Consider the following 14613-nt stretch of genomic DNA (forward strand, 5'->3'; position numbering starts at 1 on the left):
GTATTCTTTCCTGGGTACTTAGAAAATTGCTGGGCCCTTGATATGTGCTGCTGTATGGTTCCAGGACCTGCCGTGGACACCAACACCAAGTCCCATAACATATAATAACATATAAAGAGTAAGACATAGCAAAATGGTATACTTTATTTTAAAATTGCAACATTGGTGTTTTCTTTTGGGATTTGGGTGGGTGGCGGATAGATATTTTCAAGCCATGGGTGGTTGAATCCATGGATACAGCTGACATGGATATGAAGGGCCAACTGTATTTAGCTTAGAGCCTTGTTGAAGTTCATGGGAATATTATTTCCTTTGATTTTGATGTTCAGGCATAAGGCCCAATTGTTATTTAATAGGCTTGTTCAATTCGGCTGGAGGGTGATCCATTTTTAGTATCTGAATTTCATTGGGTATCGAGATCTGTTTTTTGGGAGCCTCTCGAAAATTGGCTAATGGAAAAACCTGATTTTGGCTAGGCAGTCCGAAGATCTTTGAGGATCCAGCCCATTGGTGAGAATGGGGAAGTTATGAGGTTCCCCTTTCTGTTTCTCGGCCCCTTTCCTTTCTTTCTTTCAGGGAGGTCTGGATTTGAAGAATGGGGCTAAGGAAGCATCCTTCCTGGGATCCTTCCCTATCTTCCTTTCAAGGGAGTCTGTGCTTGAGCAACTGGGTTTAAGGAAGCATCCTTCCTGGGACCCTTTCCTATCTACCTTTGAGGTGAGACTGGGTTTGAAGAATGGGATTAAGGAAGCACCCCTCCTGGGACCTTTTCCTTTTTTCCTTTCTAGGGAGTCTGGGACGGAGTGACAGGGTTAAGGAAGCATCATTTCTGGGCTCAATTTCTTTCTCCCTTTCGAAGGAGCCTGGGTTTGAGGAATGGGGTTAAGGAAGCATGTGCCATGTGCTCCCAAATAGAAGGGAAGCCGCACCTGGCAGCCGCATGGGTTGTTTTGAGCGAAAAAAGATGGTGGCTGAGTTTTTACCATTATAGCCGAACAAGCCGGATTTGCCGAAGGGAACTGACCAATCCGAATCCAGGCATAAGCCTATTATTTAACCAAACAACCTCCTTTAAGTTACTCACCAATATAGAAGGAAAATATTAGTAGATTTCAATGAACTTTTATATTTGTTTATATAAAAGTATGGTTCAAAACTGTTTTCCCTATCAAAATGGAGAAAACAAACAAACAGAAACATTTAATCAGGAATTAAAATGTTAAATAGCCACAGCAGCTGACAATAATTCTAAGCAGGGACACCTCATATAGCAGGTCCCAGTTGTGTTTGTGTACTAATATTGATCTTCTTTTATATATGGAGGTAGAGTGAAATCAAAATTTATCTTGACTATGGGTCACATAATCATGAGTAGCTGTGTTGGCTATGCAGCAAAATACAATAAAATACACAAAAGAGTGATGCCTTTATTGTCCAATGAAAATACAGAAAACGCATCATGCAGGCTTTTGATGCTTCACTGTTTTTTTCATCAGGCAAAATATGTTTATAAAATCTTACAAGAAAAGCAAAGCAATGATATTAGACTCACAAGCCTACATTTTGCATTAGATGTCATTTCCATTGAAGTTCAGTCTATGGGTGTCATTCCTTGATAACCATTCACAAATGGAAGTCCCATACTTTGTGATTGCAGACACAATTTATAGAAGCATCGTCATATACCAAAATACTAGGGTAAGAGAAATATGCAGTAATTTCTGTAGTAGCTATACTGGCTGGAAAATTGCAGCTGTGATTTAGGAAAGAGTTGCCAGCTGGCTCCATGGTTCACGCTAATATTTCTCTATGCAAATAATACATTTATATCCCTGTGTACACAGTTGTAGGGGGGAAATGAAGCATTTCTGTGACTGCCCCATGCTTTTAGAAGGGCTTCTGAAGCCAGGGACCTATGCTTCTATTTTATGAACTGATCCTGCCAAATACTTTTCTTTAGGAAAGCATAGAAAACCATACTTTTATTTTAGCATCTGAAAATAAGCAGAACAGTAATCGTAAAACGGCTCATTTTATCAGAGTTTATGAAAAAAATACTCTCTGTTAGAAGGATGGTGGATCTTTCTGTCCCTCGGGTCATAGGTCATAGGTTGAGGGTGGGATGCCCACAAAATGTACAGCCCAGATGTGAACTATTGCATGCATTAAGTCAGAAACAATGTGTTAAAAAAACTCATCAGAAAATTCAGAATAAACCAGATGATATTCTGCAGCCAACCAGAGTATATTCCATACAGGGCTCAAATCCAAGATACAAAAGTGCAGAGTACTTGTCACTATACTCTGAAGCAATTTTAAAGATGCTGAAACACACCTGGCCAAAAGCTAAACAATTACTCCCGCTGGGAAGACAACCTCATTCCCATGGGAATGCTTGCTTTCTGCCCCTTTATACATGGACATGGATATGTGCATCAGTGCATCTCAGTAGACTGGATAAAAAAGAAAACATCTGCATTTTCCAGCAGCTGTCTTGTCATGGATTCTGTAGTTCCCAAGTTCAGTTCCGCTCCACAATCAGCAGATACTGTGACCACCATTCTGTCATCCAACCAGTTCCTGACCAGGAGTGTGTGTATGTAGATAAAGCATAGTGAAATCAGTTTGTTTTTTTGCCTCACTTTTAAAACTCACATTTTGGTACTATCTGGAAGGGCCCTGATACATCAGTCCAACCCCACAAATGGATTCTGTTTTTTATAGTATCTGATAGCTTCCTGAGTTCATACATCCTCCATGCTGCCATATCAATCTGTAGAAAAATGTTATTGTCTCATCTTTCTCCATTTGAGTGCTCCTTACTGCTTATTTAACTTAATGCTTCTCTCTTGTATTTGATGATCTCATAATATTCTTAATCTCAATTTGCCTCTTGATGCTCATTTCCTGTTGATTTTATGTTGTTGTTTTTTTGCAATTATAACATTGTACATTAATTTAGATTGACAGCGGGAATTGATTTCCTAATAATTATTCCATCCAACATAAGCAATCATAATTTGGCTCTTATTGGTATATTTTTGTTCATATGATGCCTACATTTATCTCTAGATCTAACAATATAGAAGCTTCCTCAGAGACTTACTGTATTCTGTCTACAAAGTGGCCGAGAACAGACATAGTTCTCAAAAAGAGTTGCTTTGTTGTCGCTAATGTAGAAGAATTTTTAAATTATATTTCCTTTATTGCTGTTGTCCCTAGTATAATCTGAAATGTAGTCTATCTGTGTGGACTACCTTGAACAACTACCTAAAGTAAGATACAGTCTTGCAACTTTTTTTCCCTGCATGATTTTTAAAAATAATTCCTGTGCAACACTTGAATGCCAGGATGAAATAGTGCAATTCTCACTGTTCTGCTATTTATAGAAGAAATTCCTGACTTTTGAAGAACTCAACATGTAAAACAGGAACGTTCATCGTGGAAAACCTGACAGGACAAAGAATTGCACTCGGAAGAGATTGTCTTGGAATCCTGTTAGAACCCCATGTTATTTTTAGACTCAAGATCTGCAAGTGCAAGGGCAGTCCAGGAGAAAGAAAGATCTGTCGTGATCAAGCTTGAGATACTACAAATCCTGGAACCGGTTTGAGGGCAGCTTCTGTTGTTTATGTAATCACTATCCAGGCCTCAAACTAGTTCCAGAATTACCAGTCTAATAATCTGTACACCAAAACCACTTTCTTCTACGCCCTTTTAAGTGATGCATGTAGATGCACCCTCAGAGGATCACAGACAGAATGCCACAAAGAAAAGAAAAGGAGGTTCCTGTAGTGGAAACATTGCAGAAGACCACTGCATATCAAAAAGATTGATCTAGTATCACACAATTGTCCTGTCTATTCCCCTGATATACCTCAAAGGTAAAAACTCATTTAAAGACCTTTTTTTTTTTTTTTTGCTTAATATAGTTCAAAATGAGAATTAATTGGGAAGGGGTGGCCTTTCCCCATTATTAAGTTTGGCTGCACTCTGCCTAGTTGGGTGACTAGACCACTGTCCACTTGTTTTGCTTGTCTAATTAAAGGTACAGGGATACTGATAATTGCTATATTTTGATTTAAATGGTAGAAGAATTGTTTAATTTTCATGCATCTAGCTGATAAGACAACTATGTAAAACCAAGCTTTTGATTAGTAAAGTAGCACAGTACAAGAATCAAACATGGAATATGTGCAATCAACATTTGGAATGGCCCAGTCTGCGTACTTGGATCACATGGTTTTAATGTTTTTATTAGGTGTTATAATTCTTATATTCATGTTTTAAATGTCCTTTTATCTTCTCTTATGGTGAATTGTCCTATTGATTTTATGCTTAGTTATATGGTGTTGATTTGTGATTTGGTTTACATATGTAAGGCATTGAATTTTGCCATCATTTTTGTGTAAATCCCTTTGAATCACCCCAGGGGTAAGAAAAGCAATATATAAATACTGTAAATAAATAAATAAATAAATAAATAAATAAATAAATAAATAAATAAATAAAACAAAGTGGTTAATTAACTGAGATGTCTATATAAATCAGTACATTTCAGCTTTAAATTGAACTCAGCTACAGAGAGTCACCAGTGCTGTAAGTTAGGTGGGACATCCCTTGCTGTTGTTCATGCCGGAGTTCCCAGCAGACTGATTGGAGCATAAGCTTGCTGGGTTCGTATACCCTTTCTTTGATACTTGCTTTTAAATAAAACCTTGTAGTCTTAATCACTTGTTTGATCATTGCCTATGGATCCAAAAAAGAGCCTTTGCCTTTGGCAAAACAGTTCGTTCCTTCTTGATTGAGTTCAATCAAAGGGGCTGTTCATGGCAAAAGTAGTAGAGGATGGATGGATGAATTGATATATGTATCTGATTCCTGAGAGAAGCACAAGCAGATTCTAAACCCATTGATCTATTTGGTTAAAATGCTTCAGGGTTGATTGTGGCAGTTTAAAGGTACCCTTGTTGGCTTGTTTACTTAGTCCTATGACCAAGCAAACAAGTAAGTAGAGGAGGGAGCAAGCTTGTTTACTGCTTCCATAGAGATTAGGACAAGGAACAATGGCTTCAAACTACAAGAAAGGAGATTCCATCTGAACATGAGGAAGAACTTCCTGACTGTGAGAGCCGTTCAACGGTGGAACTCTCTGCCCCGGAGTGTGGTGGAGGCTCCTTCTTTGGAAGCTTTTAAACAGAGGCTGGATGGCCATCTGTCAGAGGTGATTTGAATGCAATATTCCTGCTTCTTGGCAGGGGGTTGGACTGGATGGCCCATGAGGTCTCTTCCAACTCGATGATTCTATGATTCTAAGTAAAGTTGCCCCATGTATATTTATCCCACATGGAACAACTTTACTTAATCTTATAAATAGGAAAAGCACATGCAATTAACCAAAGCAACCCTCAAGGTTGTAGTGGCAATTTTCCAAGCTGCTGAGGGTTTTTATTAGAACAAAATGGATTTTTGTCAGGGTAATGCCAATAAAAAAAATTACTACATGTGTATCTCTGAACCCATCCAGCCCAATTATACAGGGTGAGGCAGCATAACTTCCTTTTTTTCAAAACTTAATAAAACCTATTGTATGAATCAGATCTAGAGAAGACAATTATGCTGGGGAAAGTGGAAGGCAAAAGGAAGAGGGGCCGACCAAGGACAAGATGGATGGATGGCATCCTTGAAGTGACTGGACTGACCTTGAAGGAGCTGGGGGTGGTGACGGCCGACAGGGAGCTCTGGCGTGGGCTGGTCCATGAGGTCACGAAGAGTCGGAGACGACTGAACGAATGAACAACAACAACAACATGAATCAGATTTTTTTATTTTTTGACATAAGGGGTCAAATCTGGAGAGCAGGCCAGCCACTCCAAATCTGCTCTAAAAGTAGGCCTCAACGGCAAAAGCACGCTCATAACTGTTCCAACGCATGATGGTGACTGAACTGTGTCAGGACAAAACTATATACTCCCGCCTCTCGAATGAGACCACTAGCGCTTTGCTACATCTTCAACCGACTGAATGGCGTGCATTTTAAAAAAGGAAGTTGTGCTGCCTCACCCTGTATGTAATCCAACACTTTGGTTTAGGGTGGCCATGTTTTACTTGGAAATGAAAAGCTCAATAAGGCAAATTCCATAATATCATAAATACAGATTGTATTGAATATATAACAAAAGAGGACATCAATGTGTCTGTGGCAGCCACAAGCTAACGTAGCATTATACTACATGTGCCTGAAATTGAAAGTTGTGTAGTATTGTTCAAATTACTATGTCAGGTCCTAAACAGGGCCTTCCTGGAAGCAAAAATAGGAAAACAGCTATAGATCATCACAAAATTATCATCCAAGTTATATTCTCCAGTCCCACATCTCAAGTCAAAGTCCCAAGCAGGGGATTGCTGAAGGTAAAAAAAAAATAAATCCTAAGACATTATGGTAGCCACCAGCCTTTTGAAAATTTGACAGAATGATTTCATGTGTCATTCAAATGGCAGTGGCCAATTTAAAGATGAAAATCCAGATGAGAGGTCTTCTCAAAACAAAAAGAGGGCTTGCTGTAAATCACTGAAATATTGCGAGAATAATTTCAAAGTTTGACAGTCTTGTTGATGGTTGCTCAAGTGGTAAGTCTCAATTTGAAATGTCAATCCATGAGGTCTTCTTGGAAGCCTTCTTAGAAAGAAACAGAAAGGGGGAAACCTGCCATAATTCACTGTGGAAAAAAATTATACAAAAGCTAGAAAAGTGGAGAGAGTTAAGGATTTCTGAACTTTTTTTAAAAGTGGCGGGAGAGGGAAGAAAACTGGGAAATAATAACCACCTGAGGTAAATCCTAGTAAGACTTGGGAACACAAAAGGCCCTGTGCATTGCTTTAGGTATTGCAGGATTCATCCAATGTACTTTAGTGAGTCTTTATTAATTTATCATATAACATGTCATTAGCTTTTGCTGAAATAGAATTATTTTCAGGCTACACTTAATGACTTTGACCAAATCTATATATATAAAAATGCTCTGGTCATAATGAGTTCCTTAAAAACAAAAGAACCAATGAACGAAATCACACCAAATTTGGCAACAAAACGTCTCACAACACAAGGAGTGACCATCACTCAAAAAATTATGATTTTATTATTTGGGAGTTGTAGTTGCTGGGATTTATAGTTCACCTACAATCAAAGAGCATTCTGAACTCCAACAACAATGGGATTGAACCAAACTTGGCACACAAAACTCCCATGGCCGACAGAAAATGCTGGGAGGGTTTGGTGGGCATCATCCTTGAGTTTTGGAGTTGTAGTTCCCCTACATCCAGAGAACACTGTGGACTCAAACAATCATGGATCTGGACCAAACTTGGCACAAGCACTTAATACACCCAAATATGAACACAGATGGCATTTGGGGGAAGTAGACCTTGAGATTTGGGAGTTGCAGTCACTGGGATTCACAGTTCACATACACTCAAAGAGCATTTTGAACCCCACGAACAACAGAATCGGGGCAAACTTCCCACATAGGACCCTCATGACCAACAGAAAATACTTAAGGCCATCCAATCCAGCTCCCTTCATCAGGACAAGAAAATGTAATCGAAGTCCTCCTGAGAAAGAGCCACCCACCCATAAATATAGATAGATAGATGATAGATAGATAGATGATAGATAGATAGATAGATAGATAGATAGATAGATATGATTTACACACTCACAGATATAGTATCATAGATTTGAAAGGGACCCCTAAAGAAGGACAATGATATGTTGCATGTTCCAGGGTGGGCAAACCAGACACTCTCCACATCAGCACTGACAAAGAAACAGCAAAAAATACTGTTTACCCACAAGCATAAAGAAATTACATATATTAGAAACCAACACTTTCTCATTACATAAATCCACTATTTCCGGTGTCTGACCCCCTTCCCCCAAAGTCCCCAAATCCCTTTGAAAAGTAAAATAAATTTACCTGGCCTCCAGTACACTCTCGGAGTAGCTCTCCCAGCGTGTAGAAATGATGTGCCAGGAGAGCAAGGTAGGGAGCGATTTTCCTCTCCTCCCCCCCCCCCCCGCTTTTCTGGCATGTCATTTCTATGCCCCCAGAGAGCTGCTCTGAGAGTGTTTTGGAGGCCGGGTAAGTTTATTTTACTTTTCAAAGGGGTCTAGGGGCTTTTGGGGAGAGGAGTAGGGCCTCCAGATGTTTTTGTGGGTCAGTCCCATGAGAGCATCTGGACACCTACCCCAGAAAGTGCATGTGGATTCTCCTGAAATAAAGGCCTATCCAAGACATTTATGTTTTAGATGGAGAAGTTTTCCTAAATTTTGGTTTTCCTATTCTTTTCGCTATCCTGGTAAACTTCTTAAAAATTCTGTTCTGAATGCAGTTTAAATCCTCTGATGTTTAAAGATATTATTTTGTGGCTCAATGTTAATCTTAGATTTAGGTAACTGTTCTCCTCATTTTAGTTTGCCCAAGAACCTCTTTTAGTCTTTGTTTAACTTTAAAGCTTGAAGCTTTTGTGCAAGATTTCAAAGTACTGAACATTAGACCATAAATCACAGGATGAATTTATCTAATATTCTTTCAAGTGTGTTAGAGACCATTATATGGCCATTCATCACATGCTCACAATCCCAGCATCACAATTCAGCTTCTCAATGCAGTTATCATTTGTCCATAACCTTACTCCTGAGAGCGTTGGGCCTCCTTCAGCACTTCTGGATCCTACTCATCTTAGTTTACTCCCTAGCATAGGGGTGGTATTTGCTGTTTTTTCGAATTGTCTTCTTATAGAAATGGATGGCAGTAATTGCACCTTAATGATTGTATTCTATTTTCTAGAAGCATTGCCATTCAGCAGAAAAAGCTTGTGACATGAGACCTGGTTCATATTTTAGTATTTCTGCTTACTCCACACTGTATAATTCAAAAAGATTATGATGGATATTTCCTAGTTGGAATCTTCATATATTTTTCTTTTAGATGTCACACTATATTCAATAGCTGCCCTGAGGGAGATAATACAAGATACAAATAAAGTTGTTGTTGTTGTTGTTGTTGTTGTTGTTGTTGTTATTAAATACTGTGTATTTTGGCTTAATTTGACTGTCAGTATTCTAATTTAAATATAGGGGGAATTCTACTTTAAACTTATGGGAGCTGTAATCTAATATAAGGACATCAGGTTAGAGAAGGCTACTGAAAAACAGATATTTGATATATCTGGTTCACTGTTTCAGCCAGGAATTAATCTGGAGATGTCCGTGAAGTCTGGAGATCTCTGCGAAGTCATAGTGGATTTTATATTTGCACTTCTAAATTCCATACATGGAAATATTGCATATTATATGCAAAAGAATGCAATCACCACATATTAGATAGGTTTTTATGTATTTGCATAGAATCATAGAGTTGGAAGTGACTTGTCCTGCCTCTTGACATATGGCAATACAGTATGTTCGGTAAACATGATTTCACCCACCCACATCCAACTAAATAAGTTATACATCCTCCAGGTAATTCTATGGTATGCTTCCACTGGAGGTACTACAGAGTCATCCTGGAGGACTTAGCAAATTACGAGACAGGATACAGTTCTAGGAGTTTTGAGGTCCTTCAGTGTGGTCATTTCTAAAAGGAGTCATTCATTCAACAGGGTTCATTATTATCCATGTTTTCTATACCCACGGTAAATTCAGGAACTATAGATAAGATATTCTACATATAAAGCAGTCCTGCCTGAGAGATGGATGTGAATTTATTTCCAAAGCAAAATTCACATACTTATTATTATTGCGTATTATTTTGTATTATTCCTGATATCTTTTTTATTTTGTAAGGCATTGAATTTTTGCTTGTTTTTGTGCTGTAAACTGCCCTGAGTCCCTTTTGGGTACAATCTAGAAATAAGGTTTTTTTAAAAAATTATTATTGCTATACTTACCATATTTACCTAGTTGTTTGTACTCATCTCTATAGGTCTTTATTTCCAAGTGTACTACTTAGCAATACTAAGAAGTGTGTACTTTTTATATAGATGTAGACATTAATGAGAAAAGTTATTAATTTAATTGATATGCCACTTTTTGTTCAGAGTGAGATATGACACAATACGGTTGCTGGATTAAAATTCTGAAATTTAAAACGAGAACTGTTTTAATGTGTTGTCAAAGGCTTTCATGGCCAGAATCACTGGGTTGCTGAAGTCTCACAACCTCTGACAATGCCTGCCATAGATGCAGGTGAAACATCAGGAGGGAATGCTTCTGGAACATGGCCATACAATTTGAAAAACTAACAGGAACCAAGAACTGTTTTTATTTTATTCCAATCAGCTATAGTGTTTTGAATGAATGACAATTTGATATGATTACTAAAAGCAAAGTCTCCTTTGTCAGAAATTGCAGGCTTAGGTCAATAACAATGAATTGTCTTACCCCACAGATTACTTCCCCAGTCTCTTTTCTACAGTTACAATCAAGAATGCTGAACTTCTGACTCCTTACACAATTGCTAGGATCAGCATCACATTTGAAGCCTCAAAATTAGGAGGAGGGTAACAAGCAAAAATACCCCAAAAGCACCTGATCTGGGTGATTTGGAATCTCAGCAGGGCCAGTCCTGGTTTGTACTTAGATGGGAGACTACAGTAGCATCACTAGGCCTGGCATCACCCAGTACATTTACTCATAGTGTCTTCCCGTGGACTTCCCTGCATATCAGACCATATGACAATAATGTAGCTAAAATACCAGACAATTTGACAACATCAGTGCCTATTAAAACCAGCAGAGACAAAAACGACAGCACATGCTTGTAATGCATGCAGATGAAACAAATTGATTAAAAGCATCATTGTAACTGGATAATAATGACAACTCTGACTGGAGCTCATGCACATTATAAGGTTAAAAAAACAAATTAGCGCAGTTTTAGCCATGTCGGTATATTTATACCATACATGTGAGCTGGTCTGATGAAAAATGTTTTTGCGATTATATCTAATTAGATGGATATTGCTAATAAAAATAGTACATTTTGCCAAAACACTGCACAATAAATGTTTAGCCAAATCATCTTGGTATCACTCCTTTTGAGAGTGGTAATAATAATAAAAATAAATAATTGCATTTATTATCCACTTCTTCTCATGGCCTGAGGTGAGGTACAACCCAGTTAAAATACCCAGATAAAATAGAATACAGTCGGGTCCCAAGTTAGATACATCTGACTTACAAATGACTCATAGTTAAGAACAGGGGTGAGAAAACAGGATGTGAGAGAAATCCACCCCCTGGCAATAACATTAACTCCTGAAAGAGTTATCATGACATGGGCAAAAGGTGTCTCCATTAAAGCTTTATCTCCAATCATTGTTTCCACAACTAGCATTTTTTTTCAAAAGCCAATTATCACAGGGACAGAAAGTGAGATGAAATCTTCTGAATAGGGGCACAGGCAGCAAAACAAACACCACAGTGGTGTTAATTTATCCCTGTGCTATTCAAGGCATATATATATATTGCTGGAGTTATACTTTAAAAATGTACCTGTTCCAACTTACATGCAAATTCATACATAACCTATCTTGTTTGTAACTTGTGGACTGCCTGTACAAATGAGGGTTATCTGGAAAGTAAGGTTATAAGGCATGTAGCTCTCGTGGGGAATTTTCTTGGGGGAAGTTGGTATCACTGCTGTGTAGTGGGAAGCCAGTGGAAGCGAATGAGTAGTGCCAGTCGTCAGTAGCTCACCAACTGGTGTTGTGGTGAAGGTTAGAGATGAGTGTCCTTATTCTCTTTCCCTCCAAGTGCAAAGTTCGTGCTGTAATACACTACCTAAATGCTAAGGGCATGAATGCCACTGCGATTAATTGCAAAATCGTTTCAGTTATGTAATATCAAGACAGCATGTGACAAAATGGGTACCGACATATTTTGAGACCATGAAGAAACTTTGCAGAGCCATCCAAAACAGATTTGGTTGGGATGTTTTAAGCCACCCCTCTCACAGCCTCAATCTTGCATCCATTGACTATTGTCTGTTAACTACATTGAAGGAACACCTTAGTGGAAAACACTTTTCTAAGGTGGTGAAAATTGAAGTGATTAACTGTCTGAAAAAGGCAGAGGGAAACTTCTATGACACAGGCATCAAAAACTCCTCCCACAGATAACATAATGTATTAAGCTAAATTGTAATTATGTGGAGAAATAATGTAATACCTGTGATACAATCCATGTAAGTTTTATTAAAATATATTGATTCTTTATATTTTTTAAAAAACTTGTAATCTTACTTTCCGGATAACCCTAATATATATTAAGATACATAGTACAAAGATTAAAACATGATACTAATAGAATGTAAATTTAAAATTAATATGTTAAAATTATTTGGGTAGGGTTTCCAGAAGAGAGAGGTCTTTAATTGTATTTTAAATTTTGTCAGCTTGTTTAGCTGTCAAATCTTTTCTGGCAGGTCATTTCACAGTCATGGGGTGGCCGATTACAAGGACCTCTGGGTGACAGTTACCAGTTGGGTTCTACCTGGTTGGTGTGAGCTTCCCCCAGGACCTAAGTGTCCTAAGAGGCAAGTTGTATGAGAGAAAGTGATCCTGTAAGTAACTATATAGCGCTTTAAAGGTTATAACCAACACTTTGTACTTTGCCTGGAAACAAACTAGCAACCACTAGAGTGATTTTAGTATTGGCATAATATACTCACTCCTGGATGTTCCTTTGACCAATGTAGGTATTATGCTTTAGAACTAACAGGAGTTTCTGAACTTGACACGGAGGCAGGCCCATAGCCAGGATTTTGATTCGGGGGGTTGCTGAGTTTGAATCGGGGGGGGGGGGGGGGCGGCTGAGTTTGATTCAAAGGGAGAGGGGCTGAGGATCTACCCTAGCAAACCTTTTGTATCGTTATCCCAATAGCCCCATGCATATGGGATGTATTGAGCATGGTAATCAGATCATGATATGAATAAACGTAACAGTTTAAATAATGTACCAGTAAGGCCTTCTCACAGACCACCATGAGAATTTCGGGGGGGGGGGGGGCTACATGCCTGCACAGAGGTACAAGGTATTGCAGAAGTCCAGCCTTGGGGCATCACCCAGTTGGTTTACAGTCCTGTGATGACAGGGAGATTACCAAGGTATACCAGGTGCTGTTGGAAGGACAGATGACCTTCACTTTCCCTTGTTTAAACTTTAACTTTAAAAAACTTACATGGCCTCCATTAAAAGCCTCAGTGGGCTCTCTTGTCACATAGAAATGACACGCCAGGAGAGGAGGGGGAGAGGAGGGAGGAAAATCGCTGCCCCACTGCTCCCGTGGCATGTCATTTCTATATGCCAGCCAGGAGAACCAGCTGGGGCCTCTAATGGAGGCCGCGTACATTTTTATTACTTTTCTAAGGATTCTGGGGGCTTGGGATAGGGCCTCCACATGTTATCTCAGGCTAGTCTCGAGAGACCGTCTGGACACTCACCTCAGAAATATCCACATTTTTTTTAATGTGGATACTTCTGGGATAAAGGTCAGTCTGGATCTGGTCTAAAGCAGGCATGGGCAAACTTTGGCCCTCCTGGTGTTTTAAGCGGCTGAGGGGGAAAAAGAAGGAGCCCGAGGCTGTTAGGAATTGTGGGAGTTAGAGTCCAAACTACCTGGAGGGCCAAAGCTTGCCCATGCTTGCTCAAAGGTCAATGTCACAAGCAGAGGCGGCCCTAGGTAATTTTCAATGGTAAGCAAACAGTATTTTGGCACCCCCCCCCCCAACCAATGATTGATATATATTTTCTGTTTGTCGTGAGAGTTCTGTGTGCCATATTTGGTTCAATTCCATCACTGGTGGAGTACAGAATGCTCTTTGATTGTAGGTGAACTATACATCCCAGTAACTACACTTGCCGCATTTGCTCCCTTGCCTGGCCCACTTTGGGTCCGGAGGCGTGCCTGAAGACCCCGGCGTGTGCACCAAAAGTCACCTCTTCTTCTGACTTTCTCCTCAGCCATTGGGACCGAGAGAGAGAGAGAGAGAGGTGGAGATGCCCACCTTTCCTGAAGGTAGGAGCAAAAACAAAGGAGGGAGCAGAGGTGGGAGATACCTCCAGCCGGAGGGGCTCTCTCTCTCTCTTGATCCCAATGGCTGAAGAGAAAGTCAGGAGAAGAGGTGACTTTTGGTGCACACCCTGGGGTCTTCAGACATGCCTCCGGACCCGAAGTGGGCCAGGCGTGGCGGCTCCGCCCCTTGGCCCACCTGCGGATTGGGGAGAGGAGAGGAGGCGGGTAGAGCGTCGGGGGATCGGGAAAGGGAGCCGGTCATGGGGAAGGGATCGAACGCAGAGAACGATTGAGCGTCGGCTCTGCTTGCGCACCCGGTGGCCGGGTGGAGCAGGAACGAGAGGGGCTAGGTGAGGCTCAAGGGCCCGGCCCCTTTGGGAAGAGGATCGCCCGGCAGCAAGGCAAGAAAGCCGAGGCTCCCCCCGGACTGCTAGGGCTGTTGTGAGCTGAGGGGACGCTCCTCAAGTGGCGGTCGAGGGGCATTTACAGAGGCGCCTCTGCACCCCTGGCAAAAAAAAGTGTTCCGCGACCGCTT

This window comes from Anolis sagrei, chromosome 2 (genome assembly GCF_037176765.1).
Source record: "Anolis sagrei isolate rAnoSag1 chromosome 2, rAnoSag1.mat, whole genome shotgun sequence".
Lineage (NCBI taxonomy): Eukaryota > Metazoa > Chordata > Lepidosauria > Squamata > Dactyloidae > Anolis > Anolis sagrei.